The sequence below is a fragment of the Falco rusticolus genome, chromosome 11 (assembly GCF_015220075.1).
Source record: "Falco rusticolus isolate bFalRus1 chromosome 11, bFalRus1.pri, whole genome shotgun sequence".
NCBI lineage: Eukaryota > Metazoa > Chordata > Aves > Falconiformes > Falconidae > Falco > Falco rusticolus.
In genome coordinates this window covers 18,637,712-18,658,953 of record NC_051197.1, presented here as the reverse complement: position 1 = coordinate 18,658,953, position 21,242 = coordinate 18,637,712, and the positions used below count along the sequence as shown (strand labels likewise).

The 21,242-nt window shown below is 40.2% G+C and overlaps 1 protein-coding gene across 1 annotated transcript in view; it reads left to right on the top strand.

Moving 5' to 3' along the window:
* Positions 1-175: 175 nt before the first annotated feature.
* Positions 176-21,242, top strand: part of HFM1 (helicase for meiosis 1) — a 63,328-nt gene continuing 42,261 nt past the window's right edge. The window contains exon 1 of the mRNA XM_037404805.1: positions 176-294. The gene's annotated coding sequence lies outside the window, so the exon portion shown is untranslated. The remainder of the gene's footprint in view (positions 295-21,242) is intronic.

Sequence of the window (21,242 nt, the reverse complement as noted above, 5' to 3'; positions counted from 1 at the left end):
GCTATTGGCCGGCCGGCGCGGGGAAGCCCGCCCAGAGCGGCGGGCGCGGGGCGTTCGGCGGGGCCGGCTGCGGCCGGGGGGGGCGCGGCGTGGGCTGCGGGCCGGGCCGGGCCGGGCTGGGCCGGGCCATTGGCCCTTAAAGCGCGTCGTGCGGGGGCGGGCGCCGCTGGGGTCGCAGCCCCGGGCGGGGTGGCGCTGGGGCCCGCGGGGCGGCCCGTCGCTGTCCCCGGGGTCGCAGGCGCCACGCTGCCGTGTCACCCGGGGGCGCGGCAAAAGGCACCGCGCGGAGCAAAGGTAAAACCGAACCCGCGTCTCGGCTCTGTCAGCGCCGCAGCGCGGCCCAGCCGTGAGCAGGCCTGGGGAAGGAGAGCACCGGGGTTGTGGCCTGCTCCTGTTTAAAGCAGTTGGTCTTTACCGGAGCCAGCGCAGTTGCATGTTTGTAAATAAAATAATTCAGTGCTTTTAGTCTGTTATCCATTTTGGTCATTACTTCTTTCTTATTTTAAGATAAAGTTGCTCTTGTTAAAGACTAGCTGTCCTGCATTTGGTAACGCACAGATCTCTGTTCACTAGAATACGAACTGTAACGCGCCGGGTTTTTGCGTACTTCACACAGAGTCCCAGCTGCATCCCGAGCCCCAGCTGCATCCCTTGGCAAATGCCAGCCACGCCCGGGGTGGCCAGAGTTCCTGAGGCAATGTGGTGACTTGTCTGTTGCCTTACAATAAGCTGCGTTTTGGTTAAAAGCAGAAACGGGTTCTGCCCCTCCTTGCTGACTCCTGTTGGTTCCTCACTCTGCTCAGAGGGCGGCTGCAGAAACCGGCTGCTGAGCCGCCTTGGTGTTTTGGGGAGGGGGGTGCTCTGATGTGCAGTGGGTTTTTTCCCAACAGTTCTAGTTTGCACTTTCTGTTTAGAGCTCTAACAAGCCAGTGCACCACCTTGAGAATTAGCTAAATACACTGACTCTCAATAATTTCAGTTAAGGGTGACAGTATTTGAAAGCAGATTATAGCAAACATGAATTAAGAACAAATTCTGTTCTCTCTTTAATCCGTGTAATCGTACAGAAGTTAGAAGGGCAGCATAAAGATTCTTGAGTGCATGCTTGTCCTAGCGCTAACGACAGGCAGTGTCGTTCTGTATTAACCTCTCGGGACAATCTTATCTGCAGTCATTTCTGAACACTTTATTGAACCATGAATTGCTTTTTCAAATTAATAGTTGCAAAATAGCTGGTGATTATTTATGGGTTGCATCTTTAGCTCTGCTGCCTCCTGACCAGGCCAGGGCTTCAAGCAGCCTCCTCGGCCTCCCTGCCTTGGAGTTGTCATCACATGGAATACCGAATAACCAGCGTTTCTATACAGCTCCCACTGCTGGCGTTTATATCCGCCAGTTATATCCATCCCACCCTTCTCCCTGTCACTCAGGTTGCATTCATAGGCATCGAGAAATCAGTTTCATTATATCTGCTGATCTAGACACTGTCTAGCTGGTTTTTCTTTCCCCGTAATATCTCAATTTATCTTGGTTCCAACACCTAAAATCATTTTCATTTAGACCCAGGTCATTTATTTACTTTGATCACTTGTTCCTCTCCATTTCCTCCTTTTCTATTGATCCAAACATGTTGTGCTCTATTGTGCTGTCTTCCCAGTGACTGGGGTTCTCCATCACGTCAAATTGACATTTATTTGTTCTCATGAGCATAACTACCCTTGTAACGTAATCCAATATTGTCTCTTATTTTATGGTCCTACTCTTTTTAGTCTTACCAGAAATGCCAGCCTTGATGCTCGCCTTCATTTATCTCTCTCTAAAAAAGGCTTTTTACCTTCTCACTTCTCCTTTGCTTAAGCAGGAAGTTCAGTCAAATTGGCTCTGACTCTCCTTATATAAATATCTTCTCAAAAGTCACCTCTTCATCAATGTCTTTCTTCATGTAGACCTTCACAGGAGAGTGACAGATTATGTGTACCGTTTCCACCATTATTTCCTCAGTACTTGCTTAGGTATCTCTAGCTTATTTTCACTTTATTCAGAATGAGTGTAGACTAGGTAAAGGCACAGCTTCTGCTTTGCTTCTGCACAGCTGCTGCGCCTTCGCTACAGCATGAGACACTCCTTTTCCATCGGCTTGGGTAAGCAAAAGCCCCTTCTTCGCTGTCGGGGCAGAGAAAGCTCCATCTTCTCATTCAGGGCTGAGCTTCCCATTCTAACAATGCACCAAGGTAAGAACTTCTCAGAAGGAAAGAGAAGAAACTATACACAAACAAAGCAGCATGCCTAATGCTCCGCAAGCTAAACTGCTGCACTGCCTTCCCTCGTGCCTTTATCCCTAGGCTGGATCTGAAGGATGAGAAGCCAAATGGCAAACCAGGCCCATGCAGAATGTTCCTTAACGGCTGACAAGCAATTGCCGATGCCCACCTCTGGGAGCTTGCCAGGAAAGGATCCAAACATTGCTGTGTGATTGCATCCACTGCTGCCAGAATCAGCAGCTGAATCAAACTTTTTGTATCTGCTGACAGATCTAAAAGAATCCATGCTGACACCAGAGTACATCTATTAACCTCTTCCTAGGTCAAGTAAACTGGCAGAAGTCTCCCTGTGTTTGTACTGTCCTTCAGCCTTGAAAAAAAGACAAGCGAGATCCAGGAAGATAATTGATGAACGTATCCAGCACAGCGGTAGGAGATCCTTACATCCCCCTGCTGCCAAGAACATCTGCTCATAAATTAGAAACTTAGAAATCAGAAACTACTTAGAAATGAAGAAATAAAGGTGCTGGTTATTGCCCTGGCAGTATTTAAAAAACATAGACATATACCTATACATAGAAAATTCCATTTTAATGACAGCATAGACTGTTAAATGTATTATCAGTCTCCATTAGCCTAAATGCCACATGCTTTCCAACTTTTAATTCCTCTTTTTGTTAGGCAATACAATTTTATGGCAAAAATTTGCTCTCTTTAGCACCAAGTTGAGATAAATCTCTTCATGCTATTGTGCCCTTTAGGAATACTGTCAAATTCAATCATTCAGGACTCATGAGTCTTGCACTAACATGAAGAGATTGATTTGAAAACCATGGGGCTAAAGTCCTTTTTTCTGTTTTTCATTTTCCATTTCCATACCTTAACCATTTTACAGGAAAGCTGAGATTGCCAGCTTTGCTTTCACATGCAAATGAGTACTTCTCGATGATGTGCAGCCCTAGAATAAGCACTCGGATGTGGCAGTGACTGTCTCTGCCAGTATTTTCTCATCAGTGATATCTAAAATCTCAAGAATTATTGTGGTGTCAGAAAACGGACCAGAATATAGCGGCCTCTATAGCCTATTTAAAGGGAGTTAAAAATAGATACAAAAATGACCTCGGGCAAAGATGCAGAGGAATTCTTGACCTTTTATAAACTGGGTCTCATTCAAACAAAGTACGTTTTAATAAAATCAATAGAAGACTTATACCTAAGAATAAGGAATGCAGGCTCTCCTACACAATAGAGAAAGTTTGAAAAGGACTGATGAGTCAGCTGATGAGTTTGCTGTAGCAAAAAGGGTTCATGCAAACCTTGACTTACAGAGTGCAGAAGTTAATGGCGTCAGTTTTTACCTGTATGTGCAACATGCCGAGGATGATTGAGGCATGATGTGCACAGTTCTGATGCTCACATTGCAAGATGGATGCTGGAAAAAGGGTGTATAGAGAAGAGCTACAGAATGATCTGAAGTCAGAGAAAATGCCGTGCAACTGAATAACTAAAAATCTTAACCTATCCACCGGATCAAAAAGATTGAAAGGTGGGTTGGTAACAGTGTATACACATGCACAAGAAAAAAACAAGTGAATATAAGGGTCACTTGAATCTAGCAAAGAGTGAAATAAGAAGGGGTAATACCTAGTAGCTGAAATCAAGCAAATTAAAACAGTGCAGTCTTCAGTACCTAGTTCAGTACCACTGACAATAAATAGTCCTTGGAACAAACGGTGAGGGGCTGTGGTTGATTTCTTGGCTCTTGATGTCTTCAGACTGAGACTCAGTGCCTTCCTGGAACACACAGGCTAGCCAAACACAGGCGGTGTTGCATTCAAGTACAGCAGGCAGTTCAGCGTTAAATACAGTTGCCTGTAATTTTCAGGAGGTCAGACTGTATACTCCCCTAGTCCCTCTAATTCTAGACTTCATAAATACATTCCTATGCTTTATAAACTCTCCAAAACCTCTCTAATAATTATTTTCCTCTTACTGCTCCAGGTTTAGCTCTCCTTTCCATGTACGCCTTTTCGTATTTGACTATCCTGTCCCACTTGCACAGCACTGTAGACAGAAAAAGATAATTGACAGTGATGGGGAGATGATGGCACCCACTTCTTCTTCCAGCTGCCGAGACTGGTCAGAGGAGTTTCTTAAGCGGTGCCCCTGGCCCTTGCCTTTACTTGTCCTCCAGGAGAATGCACTTCGTCTGGCCCAGCTCTCTGTAGCCAGTCTGGGGTTGTGCTTCAGAGACTTTTTCAGCCTTTAGAAGAAATCGAAATAGACAAAATCACAGCTTTCCTCAGCAGCAGCAATTCGGTTAAAGTTCATTTAAATGTTCTTATATTTGCTGCAGCTTTGGGGATTGCTTACAGCCAAACAGGAATATTGGGCTTGGCCAAACCGGTACCCACGTAACTGAAGGGAGAACTGGCATCTTACGCGTATTAGCCGAGTGCTTTTCCTTTCCCCACGTTGTATATTGTCTTTACTTGGAGCATCTGTTTGAACGTAGAGCTACAGTTTTTGTTATTGTTCTCTATATGTTACCAACACACAAGGTTTTTTCTCATGGTTAAATAAGAGATTCTGTTCTCCTAATAGATATGTAGATAACACCGTGCTTTTGCTCCACTATCTGACACAAGGCTGAATCTGGTAACCTCACTTACTGAATAATTGTGTTGTCATTGGGAATACTCACACATGTAAAATGAGCAGGACTTGGCCCTTTGGTCATATTTTTCTAATAAAAGATAAAATGAGATTTTTAGGAAACTGCAACTTATGACCATAATATTTATGAGGCTGTCAGGACTGCACTGTAAAAATTCATATTATTTAATTCTTCACTCTGACACTAAAGCATCTTTTCATTTATATGCAAATAAGAATATACTCTACTGCTGTTTCTTCACTGAAGAAGCTGTTTGAATTATTCACATTTTATTAATAAAGCTTCATAAATAAGTATTTTTTTCTACTCAATTGGTAGTGGCCAGGGGAGAGAATCTATTTATCAGACTTGGTTATTATGAGCCTCATAACAAAATATGAAGATTTATGGAGTACATAATTAGACGTTATGTGAGTGTAATGGAAACATTGGGTTATCCAGATGAAATACTCTTTCCTTTATGCATTTCTCCTTGATAGAGGCACTTTCTGGAAAACAGACTAAACCCATCCCCATCACTAAGTTCCAAGAACTGCCTGTGAAAGGAACAGAGCAATTTCATACATTTTTTGATCACACACACTGAAATAAGTTTGAATAATGAAAAGATGCCTAAGGAAGACTATAAGGAATGCCAGGGAGAAGCCCACAGGGAAAATGCTATGCCTCCTCTGGGCGGAGGTGCTGGTCTGCAGGCTGAGGATTAACTGCCTGAATAGGCAGTACAATCCACAGCTTGAAACTGCCTGGCCTTGAAACCATCATTTAAGTGTCCAGCACTTGTCCCCTTCAGGTGCAGATCATAGAGTACTCCTGTGGTGGACTCAGTTCTACCTGTTCTGTGAAAGACACTGCTGATGGGGCTGAGCCCTGGCACTGAAGCCTGGTTCAGGACAGCCAGGTCTGCCACCTCCCCAGGGACGCCCCAATACTCTCCTCAGGCAAGGCATCAGCTTTTTCATGTGTGCAGCACGGAGACTTTAGGCACCCAGGTATTTTCTTCAGCAAAAATCAGAGCAAGCCATAGAGACTAAAGTGGCTAAAAGAAGTTTCTGTAAATTGCTTTGTCTGAGTTAGGTCCGTATATTGCAGTTAAGGTAGGCGCTTTTTGAAATACTGAATTCTCCCTGTGGAGCTGAAGTATGACACATATAGAGCAATACACTCATGAGATGTCCAGTGCTATTGCACAATAGCACTTGGCTGCCTATAGATAACTTAAAACAACGAAAATTTAAGGGAAAAACACTGGATGTGAAATACCTGCTGAGCATTATAAATCAGCCCGCAGGGGTTTATTACTGTATGCTGTAATCCAAGCAGAATTTTAATCTCACCCACAGTACCTCTGACATTCACCACACCAAAGCGACTGTAAATCAGAAGTAGTCAAGTACATTCTTGGACAGAGAGCTGAAGAAGTTTTGTGGGGAAAGTTGCTGACTTGTATTTTGGCGTTGCCAATTGGGTATGGACTGACGGTTAGTGTTTCTCTTGAAGCACATCATGTGGAAGTCTCTCAACATCTCGAAGTTATCAAGACTAAGAAATTAGCCCGTAATTGTATACATGATTGTTCTTGAACCATTTTTTTTGCATGTGAAGTAAGAGTCTGTGAGCCACTTTATTGGGCTTCATCCAGCTAAGCACTGAAGTGTGTACATAACTTTAAACACATACAACATTCTTGAAGACACTGAACTGGGTTGTGTGCTGCTGTTAACGGCACATGCTGGATGGATAGGCATGTGTGTGCTCGGAAGAGCAGCAGGGAGCATTCCTCAATAACAGCTTGCAGCTACTTTGAAGGATCCTGGTTTGGTCGACAGAATCAGGGAGGCAAGGATGTTCCGAAAATTTTCAGCTCTGCATAGTCATTATGGACCTAATGCTGGTCAGAGCAAAATGTAATCACGTATGTTAATTCTGTGCCATTTTACACACGAGCAGGCTTTTAGAATTACAAAATTCCTCATTAAAAATCCCACTTTTTGTGCTAGTTTGTACAACCAGAGATTTTATTTTCATATTTTTTTTTAACACTGAGTAAGTCCTGAAAGTACTACACCTAAACTACTCACTGCATTATATTTTTTAAGAAGAACCAATATTGTAGCTCTGTAGCTTTCATTTCTGGAGTTTAATTTTGAAAGAAATCATTACACTAAGCTTTTTTCTGGAGGCTCTTTAGTCTTTTGCATGTTGAATGCAAGCTAAAAACAGAATGCTGTCATTCCTTTAATATTTGCTTAATATTAAAACTTAATAATTGCTGACTATTCACAATATTATTCACAATTATTCACAATAAGTGGAGTCAAAACAGGAAGTAAACCAAGTATAAATATCTGTTTTGCTGGGATGTCTGTGCCAGCATTGTAGCCAAGAATAACAAATTTTTAAGTCTACAGACATTTGGTATGCCAACAAATTTCTCTTTGAAATTAGACTCAAATTCTAGCCCCTGGGGCATTTTATGAAGCTTTATTTACAAAAAAAGAGTAGTAAAAGGAGCAGAAAAAATTATTGAAGCACATGCTAATTTTGATATGTTTGATCCCCCACAGCTGAAAATCGAAAAAAACCCAGCTTGTATATAATCTAGAAAGTAAACTTGTAGACTATTTGCAATATTCTAGTAAGACTAGTATTAAAAGTACAGGTGAGTTCAGAAAATGTGCATAAGGTATTCTTCAATTACATATTTTCACCCAGAGAATTCAGTAAATACTGAATTTGGAGGCATGAGCTGTCACTTGCACATTGCATCATTTTGTGGGCCTGAGTGGAAGGGATAAGTTACTGATCCAAAAACTCGTAAGCAGTTCCTTCCTCCCCACTGCTGGCAGAGGACAGATGTTAATCTTTGCTACTGAAATGAATGGAAATTTCACTCCTAGGTCTCCAAAGGGAAGAAAACCAGGCATACGAATACAATGATTCTGTTTCCCTCTTTTTTTTGGAAGTGGTTACGTACATTCAGACTTGCCAGGGCCCTGGGGGCACTGATCAGGCTGGATCAGCCCCACCTGGGGCCTCTCCCCACCCTGCCCAGGACCCTGTTTCAGCCCAGACGGGGGTTATCACTTTGTTCTTTGGTGATGCTGTAGCAGTGCTGGCTTCCAGTTCCCTGCAGCCCTGCCTGGTCACAGCCCAGCCTTGGGCTGTCCTTGGCTTCCCCCTGCCCAGCTCCCTGGCTGGTGAGGTCCTGCCCACCCTAGGGGCTCCCTCCCAGCACTAAGAGCTGCTAGTCTTTGGTGTGCCCTGACAAGAATATGATTGTAGCTGGGTTTTACTAAGGAAGAAATCCAGCGCTCCTCTCAGCTCTGTGTTACTTCTCCATTACAGGATGTACCGCAGAGACTTTCCATGAAAGCCTTCCAGGCAGGTAGGTCTTGACCTGCCTGTCTCCAGCCTGGCAGCTCACTTTGCATGTAACTGTATGTGCTTCTGGTTCAAACTCCCAGGCTCTTTGTCCAAAGGCAGCAAATACAACAATTTAAATCAGGGTCCATATATCCTAGTCCAGGCAACTAAGTAAACTGGTTTTTAGGCTCTCCCAGCCCAACAGTAAATCATAACAATTACTTAGTCTGAGTTGTGATATACTTGTGGTTTGCTTCTGTTGCCACTTCGGGTTTTTCCTTGGGGCAGCAATACTAAAATCTGAGAAAAGCAATTAATTTCTTGCAATCTGCTCAGAGGTATGACTACTTTCAGAATAAGTCAGCTGTCTCCAATACTATTGAAGTGCCTACCAGCTACAGAAAGGATAATAGTTATTGAACTTGGATAGATTTTTTTTTTCACTAAGAGGAGAGGATAAGATGCCTTGGAAAGGCATTATTTAAAGTGTGTACTGGTGCATTGCAGAGCTTGTTCTGTATTAAATTTCAAGGATTAATTCTCTTGTGAGTAGTTTGCTGCAACTTGGCCAATTCATTTATTTTTAAAGAAAACTGTCTATGGCTTTTTTCTGCCTTTTTTTTTTTTTTCTTTACTCTCAGCTACAGGTAGTGAAATGAAAACTAGCTTCATTGTTATGATATGAAAAATGACAATGAACTGACTTTTCTAATTACATGAAAAGGTGATAACTTCTGTGAGCTGGTAGAGGAAAGTATTGAAGTTTACTGTGGCTTCCATCCTGCGTGACAGGCACAGCTCTGTGTCAGGACACAGTAGAAAGCCCTTCTCAGGAGCACAGTGATATGGTGGTGTGAGAAGGCTGTTCTGTTTCTCCTCCCTGCATGAGAAAGCATACCATGTTTCTAGTCTGTTGTGGCCTCTGGCAAATAAGTGGGAGCCATGCTTTCCTTGTTAGCAAGTTACATGTTCTGGCATATGAGACAAGTCCTCTCCAGATGGATGAGGTACACTACCAAGTAGTACATGGCTGCGTCCGGAACAGGCAGGACAGCCATTTAAAATCATTTTTGAGCCCTGAAATGCCATAATTATCTAATGTTGTGCTAAGCATAGAAACTAATCGCGAATACTTCGTTATGTCACATTGCTTTGCCTATATCTGATTGCCTGCTTTCTGCCATAGTATGTTTTTGCAGGGTGGCATGTAGTACATCAGTTTTTCCAGAAGTCCACCCCCACACCTTCTTTGGAGTTTGTGGATCTCTTTCGTATCCTCTGTGAGGAAATATTTCAGTGCTGTAATTTGGCGTGGGCATGCTCCAAGTAGAGGGTTTGGCTGCACATGAGCTTTCCAGGGCAAAGTTTTGATGATTATGTTCTGATTTTTATTTTTGTTCTTCATTCTCTGGTATGCAAACCACAGGACCATATGGCACAGCTACAGAAATGTGTGAGCTGATTATGCAACTGCTTCCTACTATAGCTACAGAATATGGAAATAATGAGTTAAATGGATAAAAACCAGTGTCACCATTCAAAAAAGCAGCAAGCCCCAAACACTGTCTCTGAAAACTGAAATACTGTTGTCCAACAGACATTTCTAAAATATCTACTGTTAAGAAGACTACTGAAAATCAAATTCATGAGTAAAACAGGGAGGTACTCCAGTTATATTGCCTAACTGGAAATGGACTTGTTACTAGCATCCCTGGAAGGGGAATGAGGGAGGCAATGGTGGCTGCTCATACCTTGTCCACAGGAGTTGTCAGCTACCTAGTGGCTAGCATATGTGCTCAACAGACATGAAGTGTTGAGATGTTACTGGTTTTGGTACAAATGTGGTAGTAAACTGCCACTTGCATAAGTCTGTGGCACTCTGGGTGTTGTTCACTGTCACAGCAATCCCATCTATTCTCTCTTTTGTCCCTCTGTTAACAAGTTTGTAGCAAAATAAAAGGAATCACTCAAACAGGTATTATCATATGAAGTTTAAAAAACAAATGAGAAAGCAGTAGGATCGGATGAAGGATTGAGGAAAGTGGGGTTTTTGCTCCTAAGTTGCTTTTGCTGTCTGAAGTCTTATAAACAATGCCGGTAAAACTGTAACAAAAGACAGAATGGAGAATGGTGCTCAGCGGGGCGGGGTGTGTGTGTGTGTGTGTGGATGTGCAGCAGAACTCACAGGAACATTACAGCTTTACTTTGGACTTGCTGAGGAAAGCTGAGAAGTCTTCATGTTTGTCCTAGTTACGAGGATCTTTAAGCTGTTGTGAAAGCATACAACTTAGCAGGGTGTCTTCCTTCAGAGATTTATGAGTAAGGGAAAATAAGGCAACTCTTATGCCCCTGTCCCCTCTGAACACTGCCTTTCATGCCAGAAGAGAGGCTGAGAGGTTACACCATTGCAATCACTGTTGTATTCAGTATTCTTGTAGCTATAGGCTTTGTGTCCTAACCATCCCCTCTTAACTCTGAAAACCCAATATTGTCTTGTTTTTGTCCAAAATATACCCTTTGGACATAGGGGTATTCTGTGTCATAGATGGTCTTTTTATCCCAGGGCACTCTTGCATAGCACTGACCCATGGGACCTTACTCTCCACTGACTTTTATCTGCATTTGTATAGATACAACACAAAGCTGTGTGTAACACTGTCCTACCTGATAGCATTTGGTACCCACACAACTCTGATAAAAGTTAGTTATTTCCTAAGGAGAGGTAGACTGGAAAGTCAAGCCTTTAGATGAAAAGGTAGTCTGGAGAAAATCCATGGAGGAAAACTAGGGAAATGTTTTTTAACAGATCCTGAAATCAATGAAGACATGGTACGAATAGCTGAAGCTGAAAATGGTCATATTTTTACATTAAAATTTGCCTTCAGCGGATTAATTTTAATGTTTCTGCTGGGTATTTGTATTGAGAACCATTAAGGTCAAAATACAAGCATTTCAAATTAGGAAAGCAAATAGCTTCAATGATAGCTTTAATCAGATTTCTTAATGGGAGATTTCAGTGAGGATGAAATTATGGTAGAAAAATAGATGACTAAAGCAATGAGAGCAGTAATACACAGCCACAGGAGATACAGGGAGAGGAAGAAAGCCAGGGTCAAAGATGAAGTCAGCATCACAGACGACAGGCAACCATTAGGTCAGAATGGAGCAAAACAAAAGAGAATGAGCAATGCATGTATAATATATGTGATAGGCAAGGCCAAATTCTGCCTGAGCTTACATCAGTACAACTTCATTGGCTGAATCCTCTTAACACAATGTCACTTTCAATATGATCTAACAACATGCATGCAGGCTTTTATTTAAATCAATGCACAAGGCTAAATTTTCCACTCTCTTATGCTGTTTCTAGGTAATTGTAATTTCACTGTTCCACTGTTGCTACCATTATGGTACTTTAGATGCTGCTGAATTTCTTCTCCTGCGTATCTTCTATGAGTAAAGGTTACTGTTTCACATTGGTGTTCTGCTTTAGCAAGATTAAATTCTTCAGATTTAAAGATTATTTAGGAAAGCATGGTACTGCACACTATTGTTTGACAGTATACTCTTACGCACATTTTAAAACTATGAATTCTGTGTATGTTCTATCCATCAATGCTCATTTAAAAGTAATTGGGTTTTTTACAGTGTTAGTAGTCACATCTTCCATATTTTGGCATCAGGGGTGTGAAAAGCTGTGATGAAGGAGAATCAACTCCCAGAATCAATAAGCACGAAAACTGACTTTGCTTGAAACAGTTTTCTTATCATATCTTTTATACTTGTAGCATTTATATTATTTTTTTTAAGTTCTCACAGTTATTTCAGTCTAACACCTGGTGTTCCGTATAAGCAAAACTGGGCCCACTTATCTGCTACTATAGTTTGTGCATGCACACAAATCTTTACTACTCTAAAACTAGAAGAAACTACAGGTACTTGTTTTTAAACTCTAGCTCTTTTATTCTTGTTGTTTGGCAGAAAACCCCTACAGATGATTTTATGAACAGCCAAACACAACCAGCAAGCTTTTCTAAGCCCACCCCTCCCATGTGACTGGTGTAGCTTCAGTCTTTGCCCCTACTCATGACCCACAGGAAACTTTTCCTCTAACTTCTACAGTTTAAAATAAAAACCTAAAAAATTTAACTCTCTAAAAGTTTCCAACCCCCTGCCCTAAAACTGCAGGCTTTAGCTACTCTTTTACTAAATTTTATCTTAGTTTAGCATTATAGACAAGACTGTATTTACTCCTTGTTTGTATTAGTGTAAAAGAGGTAGAATTAACCACTCAGTTCATCGATTAACAAAGAGTAGCAGTGGTACCTTCTGGTTGTTTTCCATGTGCCTACCACACTTTTGGCTCTGAAGAGCTACCAACATAAGAACAAAGAACCACAGTTCATAAGAAGAGTGTTCCATACCCCCACACAGAAGAAGAAAGCAATACATACAAAGAAAACTGTGTGGTACCCTGCATGGCAGCATCCCTGACAGAGAGATGCCAGCGTCCCAGCGGGCTGAGGGAAGCACTTTGGAGCTCCCAGAAGACAGCAGCGCTGAGGCCCCCCCAACCAAAGCAATCTGTCAAAGAAAGAAATTTTATACTGAAAGGAAAGTAATACATATATCACTTAAGGCATCTAGCTTAAAATATTAAAAAGGAGGACAGAACTATGGAAAGGGGGTTTCTTTTAGAAAATTGCCTGTGGACTGTATTTTAATGTTCTGAAGCTGTTCCCTCAAGCTATTTTACACAATACCCAGTTTTCTCAAGTTTCAGAAGTACTAATGATTCGATGGATGCAGAATCACAGAAAGCTCCTGAACTCATCTTATGCTCCCTTCCACTGCCTTGAAGTCCTATTTCCAGCAAGTGTATCAGAACTACAGAGCATTGCAAAGAGGCAAAAATCCCTCTGCAGTGTTAACTGTTACCTTTTTTGAAAGGAATTAATTTTAAATCAGAGAAATTGGATGTGTATGATTGAAATATTTTGTCTTTTTTTTCCTGAGAACTGGTAAATTATTAACCTAGAAGCTTGCTTTAATGCTACAATTATAGTGATGAAATGCAGCATCATCTTTTGTGTTTAATATTGGGGGTTTTCCTCTCTTTTCCAATATTTCTGTCACTATTTCTTGTGGATTTTAATGTTTAAAATAGCAGTTACTTGACATATCATGGATATCAAATAGAAAATTTTAAGTAGCAAGCCCGTCTCCCCAGTTTAATGTGAGTATAGTGCTTTTTATTCCTTTCCAACATATGGTCAACTGTTCCTTCTATAATGTCAAAATCTAACATAAATTTGCATGAAATTATATTTTTCAACTAAATGTGACTTCAGATACATGCTGCATACTGTCTAGCTGTATAAAGTCATCGTGGTAAAGATGGCTTGTTTTTATGACAACAGCAAATAATGTTGCCAAGATTTCTGCTATTAAAATAGAACTAGGGAAAACGTAGACAACACAAAAATATAACTGAAACTTAAAAAAAAAAAGGAAATTCTGTACCTACAAAATCTCATTTTAATGTATTTTTCTACAAGACTGTCCTGAATGAATTAGAAATATACTGAAATGTTGAAGCAAAGCCATGTTCTGCTGAAATTTCACCATAAGAAGAATATTTCACATGGAGATACCACTTTTGCCCAAGGTTTTGATGGAAAGTCTCAAAACAACTGGATATTCTCAAAAGGAAGCAGTCTGAGGTATTAGAATTTTACCAGGATGAAAACTATTTTTCAACCAGCTCCAAGAGGAAATGCCATCCTTATTCTTTCATTTCACGGTTTTAATTCCTGCATCATATTAATGGTGACCATGGAATTTCGCTAGCTTTCACTTATCTGTCCTCTGTCATCAATGAAAACTGTTCTCTTGGTCTGGAGAATAGACTTGATTCTATCCTACTTCACCACACCTTCCGAAATGGTCTTTAACAGAAAGATGACAGCTTTAACAAATTAAAGGACAGTGTTATTAAGCTAAATTTCTCAAGCATCGCTTTGAATCTGTACCAAATTGTCCAGGTGTAAAGGCAAAGCAAACCAAACCGCCTACCACAGTATCGTATCTCTTAAAATCTTACACTGCTCCTACTGTGATGATAATGCCTGTGGGCTTCCCAAAAATCAGCAAAGGAATCACTAGTTATAACAATTAAAAATAAATCTATACTTTACTACCAGAGAAGTGAGGCAGCAGTTACTAGGAAATTAGTCTGCATCCCTGAAATTCCTTGTATTTCAGTGGAACATTGCACAACTGTTTAACTGGCAGGAATAATGGTTAACATGCTTATTTTGGGCTGGACACGTAGCAGTGGTGGTCTCAAAGTGGGAGTTTTGCTCATCCCTTCTTCCCTAAGATAATTGCTGTAGGTTAGTTTTTGCTTTTAGAGCTGTACATTCTAGTCCATGTATGTGCTTGTTTTTCTAGGTTTCCAGTGTATGATGGTCTGTATTTAGTGCTGAAGGTATGTTTCATGCTCTCAATGTCAGTTAGGAAGGACCAGGTGACACCCAACCTGTATTTTTAACCCTTGAAGTACACACAACACACACCCCATGAGCTAATGGCAAAGCAGAAAGTGTCTGTGAAAGACCACTGTGAATTTCTTTTAGTCTTTGTGACACAGATGACAAGAATCTGTAGGGATGACCCTGTCTTTAAAGCTTGGAATGTGTTTGGGGAAATAAAAACTTACTTTTGAAACATGAAATACCTGTGAGTAATTGGGACCAGATCTTTCTTTGGGAACTGACCAAGGCAGGTGCTATTGAAGTTGGGAAGTCAGAATCCAGATGCCCCTTCCAGAAGTCTCAGCCACTCTCTGAGCCCTTCCCTATGCTTCTTCCTGTCCCCCCCTCCCCACTTTCTTTTGCTGAGTAAATCTTCTCCACCAAGCTGATGTCTACTGTTTTATTGCACAGTTGTTACTGTGGTGATAGATCTCAGCTCCATCATGATAACTGCCTGGTGTCTCTGCTTTCCTTTGGCATCTGGAAAGCAGTGGTTAGACCCACCTGGCAGAGCTCTTGGCTGCAGCGTGCTGACTGGCAGCACAACAAATAATGGGCTCTACAACTGCATGAACATTCAGCTTGTGTCTTAATACTTTAGTGCATTTCTTTTGCTCACAATTTTTTTTAAATTACTATTATTTATAATGAATACTGTGAGTTTAAGTTAATTCTGAAGGTCTGTAGACCTATATTCTGTACCTCATGGGCTGGTGATTAAGATTCTTCCTCTTATGTATATTGTCGCTGGGAAGAATAGCTTGGCACTGTGATATTTTATCTTTTTTTTTTAGAGATTTATCCTAACACTGTTTTCCCTGGTACTTCTGCTTTTGCCACTTTTATTGCCCAAGGAAATGTTTCTGCCTCAAATCCCTCCACTTCCACAGTGTATGCACAGATTGTGAATATAGGCCAAAGGTCAGACTTTGGAGAAAACAAAAGGGTGGAGAGAAAAGGAAAACTTACAGGTCTCAAAAAGGGGTGACTTGGTGAAATTTAATGTTTTTTTACATGAAGGTGCTCATGCTGGAGCTTCTTATTGCCTCCCTGGTTTTACAACTCTGTTTTCTAGAAAAAAAGCCAAAAGAAAAACAAAAACTAAACCAAGGAGATGGGATTTATTTTTGTATATAAGTTTAATTAAAATACTGTCTGACTATCGAGAATGTTACCCATCAGCAACTTCTCAAGAAACAAAATAACACTTCTCTTCACAAATAAATGAATTTTTTTCACACCAGGTATTTTGTAGTCAGCTTATGAAGACCAAATGTTGAAGTCATTTGCCTACGTGTTGCAATTCTAGCTTGTTTTACAGAAAAATACTTCTTTGTACTCATTTAAGGACCTTATTGAATGCTAATAAACACTTGAAACCCACACTTTCTAACATTTAGTGATGCTGCAGCAACAGTTTAGGTTAACCTAATCTTATTAATTTTTTTGTAAGTTAGTATGATTTGCAAAAACATTCTGTTAAGGCACAAATTTATAATCCTTAGTTTCTTTCATACTAAATTAAACAGTTTTCAAAGTTACATAAAATCCATTCCTGCAATTCAGTGTTATTGGAATGTGAACAAATTACATTTTCCACTTTTAAATATTGACTTGACCTTTTGGCTCTCCTTGCAAATGTGATCCAGACATTGCTGATGTCACTAGAAGTACTTTGCTTGCTTATAGTGGGTATTTGGCTGGATTCCTTTCCATGAATTAGATATTTGGACAAGAGTGCACATGACTGTAATCTCTTGTAACCTAGAGGAATGCAATGATCTGGTGGTGGTGGGGTGTTTCCCAACTCCTGGGTTATTTTTCCTGAGCCATACAGTCATGTTGGCACATATGCACTCTTTCTACATAAGGTTTAATTATTCTATACCATTTCTAATGGATTTTCCCTGAAAGAGCTGAGACAGGCCTGCCCCACAAAACCCAATAATTGAGTAACGAGTTTTCACTCAGAAAGTGGGAGATGCAGATTGAAATAACTTCATAGAAAGGGAAGGGATCTTAAGTGAATGCTGTAACTATAACACTGTTTGGAAAAATGAGAAAGGAGAAGCCTACCATACTTTATAGTGATTTGTTAGATTCTGTAAGTTCCCAAGTCTTGCCCAGAATTACACAGGAAGCCAAGGGTTTCAACTTTTCACAGGACGGTCCAGTAAAAAGCACATATACCACATTCCAGCAGAAGACAGACAAAACTCAAAGCATTATGGCATCCTGAGTTCTTCTGTAGATACAGTCCACTGACCATTCCATCTTTTCTTCATGTACTTGAATGCATGTGTTCTCTTCTGAGTATCTCATAAGAAGTTAACCAGTAAGTCTATATGGTCTGAATTAATACATGAAAGGGCTGATTAGTAAATAGCTGGACTAAATATGCAAATTGCAAAGTTTTCTTCATGGCTTTATAGAGGAAGATATTTTAAAAACTTTATCAATATGTCAGCCTGCATTTCTCTGTGAAATCTTGAAACTGCTTTCATCTATGTTGTAAACACATCAACAAGTATGTAGAATGTCTTGACTTTGAAATGCTGTCACCTACTTTCTGTATCGTTGTCAGTAGTCAGCTTGTTAAAAAAGTGTTTCATATCTAACTCTGTTTCTTTTGGTAGTGTCGACATGTTGCATTTTCCAACTGTGTTCCTTGCTGCCTCTTCCATTTTCATCAAAAATTCTGTGACAGAAATTTTTCTCTTTCTTTGCAACATGTTGATATCTTGGGTTCTCCACTGTCACCAAAGCAGCTGTACTATTTTGAGGATAAGTTAAGTCTCTGTAAACCATCCAGCATTTTGTGCCAAAGTGCAGTGGGATTTTGAACTCAAATGTTGTTGTGATGGTGAGAAGTCCCCAAGCTTCAGTCATTGCCTTTACTACTTAGTTTGGAAATTTCCCAGAACATGTGCAATCCAACACAATACCTACTCCTGACATGCTCTGCAATGTGGAGTCCACAGTTTGCTTGGAACAAACCTACCTGGTGATGGACAACTTCTTAAATGTGAGTGTACTCAGGCTTTCTATTCTGCTGCTTCTCATGTAACCTTCTGTTTTGTTTTGGGTTTTGTTTTCAGAAGATATGTAGCAACTGGTACAATTGCCTCAAGTCCCAACTTTTTGTCCCAGCTGAAAGCTATGCATCTGTACAAGTTTTGCATTGCAGATTGTAAGACACTCACTGTTTTCAAGTTTTAAATTATGCTTTTTTCACAAGGATTTTCAGTCCAAAAATATAACACTGCTGAAGTTTAGAGATACAAATTTGGTTAAATTGGAAAAATATTCTGTTCAAATGCCTTCAGGACTTGTGCAATAAAATTTCATAGATCTGTAAGTGAAGGTTAGTGAACCCAAGAACTATGATGAAGTACTCGGCATAATAGATACTTTGATCATAGAATCATTGAGGTTGGAAAGGACCTTTAAGAACATCAAGTCCAACTGTTAACCCAGCACTGCCAAGTTCACCACTAAACCATGTCCCCAAGCACCACATCTATATGTCTTTTAAACACCTCCAGGGATGGTGACTCAACCACTTCCATGGGCAGCCTGTTCCAATGCTCAACACCCCTTTCAGTGAAGAATTTTTTTGTAATATCCAATCTAAACCTCCCCTGGTGCAACCTGAGGCCATTTCCTCTTGTTCTATTATTAGATACTGGTAGATGCAACAAGATGTTGACATTCCAGTACACCCAAGAATGATACAACAGTACAGTTTCCTCACACCTTTCAAAGGCCCACATCATGTTAAGATCCTAGATCGATATGGTCCAAGTGCTGTAAAACACAAACACATTTTCCTGGTATCTGATACGGAGTCAGGAGGGTTGGCTTATGTCCCTTCTGTCATCTGCAAGGGTATGTAATACTGCTGGACTTGTACTTCCTGTTGTTTATTACTTGCAATGCAACAACATCCTAAAGCTCCACTCAGGATTAGACCACGCTTTGTTAGCTGTGTACAGGAGACAGTTCTGCACTTAACCTTTTTATGATGCAATCAATAAATACTATTATATTATCAAGCATCACATTATTTAAGATCCTAAGGCTCAAGGCAATGTTCTTTATGATCATAAAAGTTAGAATAGGTAAGTATGGGAGAAAATACAAACTGTGAGGAATGTACGCTTTCTACCTTACCACAAGGAGAATAAATTTCGTTTCTGAAGAAAAATCACTGCATGAACTTTTTTCCCCTCTATTAGTTTCCTGATAGAGTAAACTTTTTACCCCCACACCCCCCTCTTTCACATTCCTGATAACTAACATATCATAAAGAAACATTTTCTAGTTACGGTATGTTTCAAAACCAGGTTGACATGAACCAGAGATCAAACAAAATCTGTATACATGGACCTACTTTGAAAAAGCTAAGGATCTGTAGGGTATTCAGATCATATAGTCTACAGAAATTTAATTGGCATATTGTTGCTGTTTAACTTAAAATGCACAGCATAGCTACAGTAGAGAAGATTATTAGAAATAACTGAGTAAGCAGGCTGTCATCCTAAGAAAGACAGTTTAAAATTATCACAATTATCTCTAGTATACATATGTGCCTTAGCCCTGACTACATCAAGCCATTAACCACATTGGCTGGACCCCATTCACTTCATGTGTGAACCACACTGCTGCTTTAAACACTGTTTATGTGGCTGAGTTGCTTTATTCCATCTTAATCAACATGAATTTTGTAATTAGGATGGGACCAGGGAAGGAAGAAAGGAAGTGAGGAAGATGAGCTTTTCTAGAAATCTTTGGACGAGCATTTCAAAGAGGACAATAGCTAAAATATTTGCTGCTTTTTTTTTTTTTTTTTACTTGACAAAAAATGTAATGGACACAAAATCAAGAAAATAAATTCCCTTGAGGAAGAATCAGACATGCAGAAGTTAAGTGGCCGTAGTGTTACGCAAAGAATCAAGATCTCTGTACTTCTCAACTGCTCTTTAAACCATTGTCTGCCAAAATAAAAAAAAAACAAACCACCCAACATTTCAACAGATATAAACTCTCTTGGTGAATGCAAATGCTGTGTGTGAAACAAAATATATTCTAAAAATTCATCTTATATCAGACCTGTATTTTGAAAACTCACAAATTTTCTTCTGTCCCTTGAATGTGGACAAATACCCATTCCCTTCCTACCTTTAAAAAATTACATTGTTGGAACTGACATGATGAAAACAGCTGAGTTATTTTCCAAAACAGTAGTTCCAGAAATAACTTTCAGGTTTACTTGTCATTTACACAAAAGCAGATTCCATGGACACTGTAACAGTGACAGATACTTTATGTTTTGCTTTTAAGGGAAGCAGTAATGACTTGCCTCCTGTGAGGTACACTCCAAAGGAGCAGTTATCACAACAGCATTAATCTCATTTTCTTTCCTTCTGCATATGTCTCATTTTATCAACTGAGCCTATGGTTTAAACATACAAGAATTAAGTATCAGCTACGTGAACTGTAAAATCTACACTCAATAATATATTATCTCCTTTGTCTATGTGCAAAATTGCTAATGCCTCTAGTATGACACAAATATATTTTTTTTATACACGATGAGATTTATTCAGGATGGAGTTGTAAATTTGGCATGTGCTCATTTTGTTAACCTGGAGCAAGAGGCTAATATTATACATAATGAAAATAGTCCTTGGTGGTCAGTCTGTGCTTGAGGGGTTCAGTGGGAGGAGTTCATCTCTTAAAAGAAAAAAATGTACGGGTAAGAAATTGAAAAAGGAAACAAAGGTAAAAAACTACAGAAAAGAACATTTTCCCCACTTCACCATCAAAAAAAACCAAAAACCAACAAAACCCACATTAAAAACACTTTGCTTTAGCCACATAAAAATCAAAGTTCAAGAGCTTAACTTCCTAGGAAAGCATACGTTAGGGCACAGCAAGAGCAGGCTGCTTGCTGCAGCCCTGGGGAGCAGTGCCTTGTATCAGGTCTGGGAGATCCCCTCCGGCAGACACGCAGAGCAGTATTGCCAGGCCCCCATGGGAGCTGTGTTTAGCTCTCTTAAGACCCAATCTTGCAAACACTTATACACATGAGTAATTTCAGCTGCCACAAATCAAGTTATTCACCTGTTTTAAGTTTGTGCAAGGGTGGTGCAGCATCAGGCCCCCATTTGTAAATGCTGGCCAACGGGATAAAATGGAAGAAACTCCCCTTTTCTTTTTCTTGTCTAAGCAACCTGTGTTTTTATTTCCCAGCTGTGACTGGGAAAGCTTACAGCTGCAAATATTTTTTAAATTATTGAATTTTACAATTTCTTTATTAAAGGAATCACTGCAACCCTCTCAAGTATATGGTAAAACTCATACAGTTCAGGGGTTATCTGTGTTTTTAAGACCTTCTAT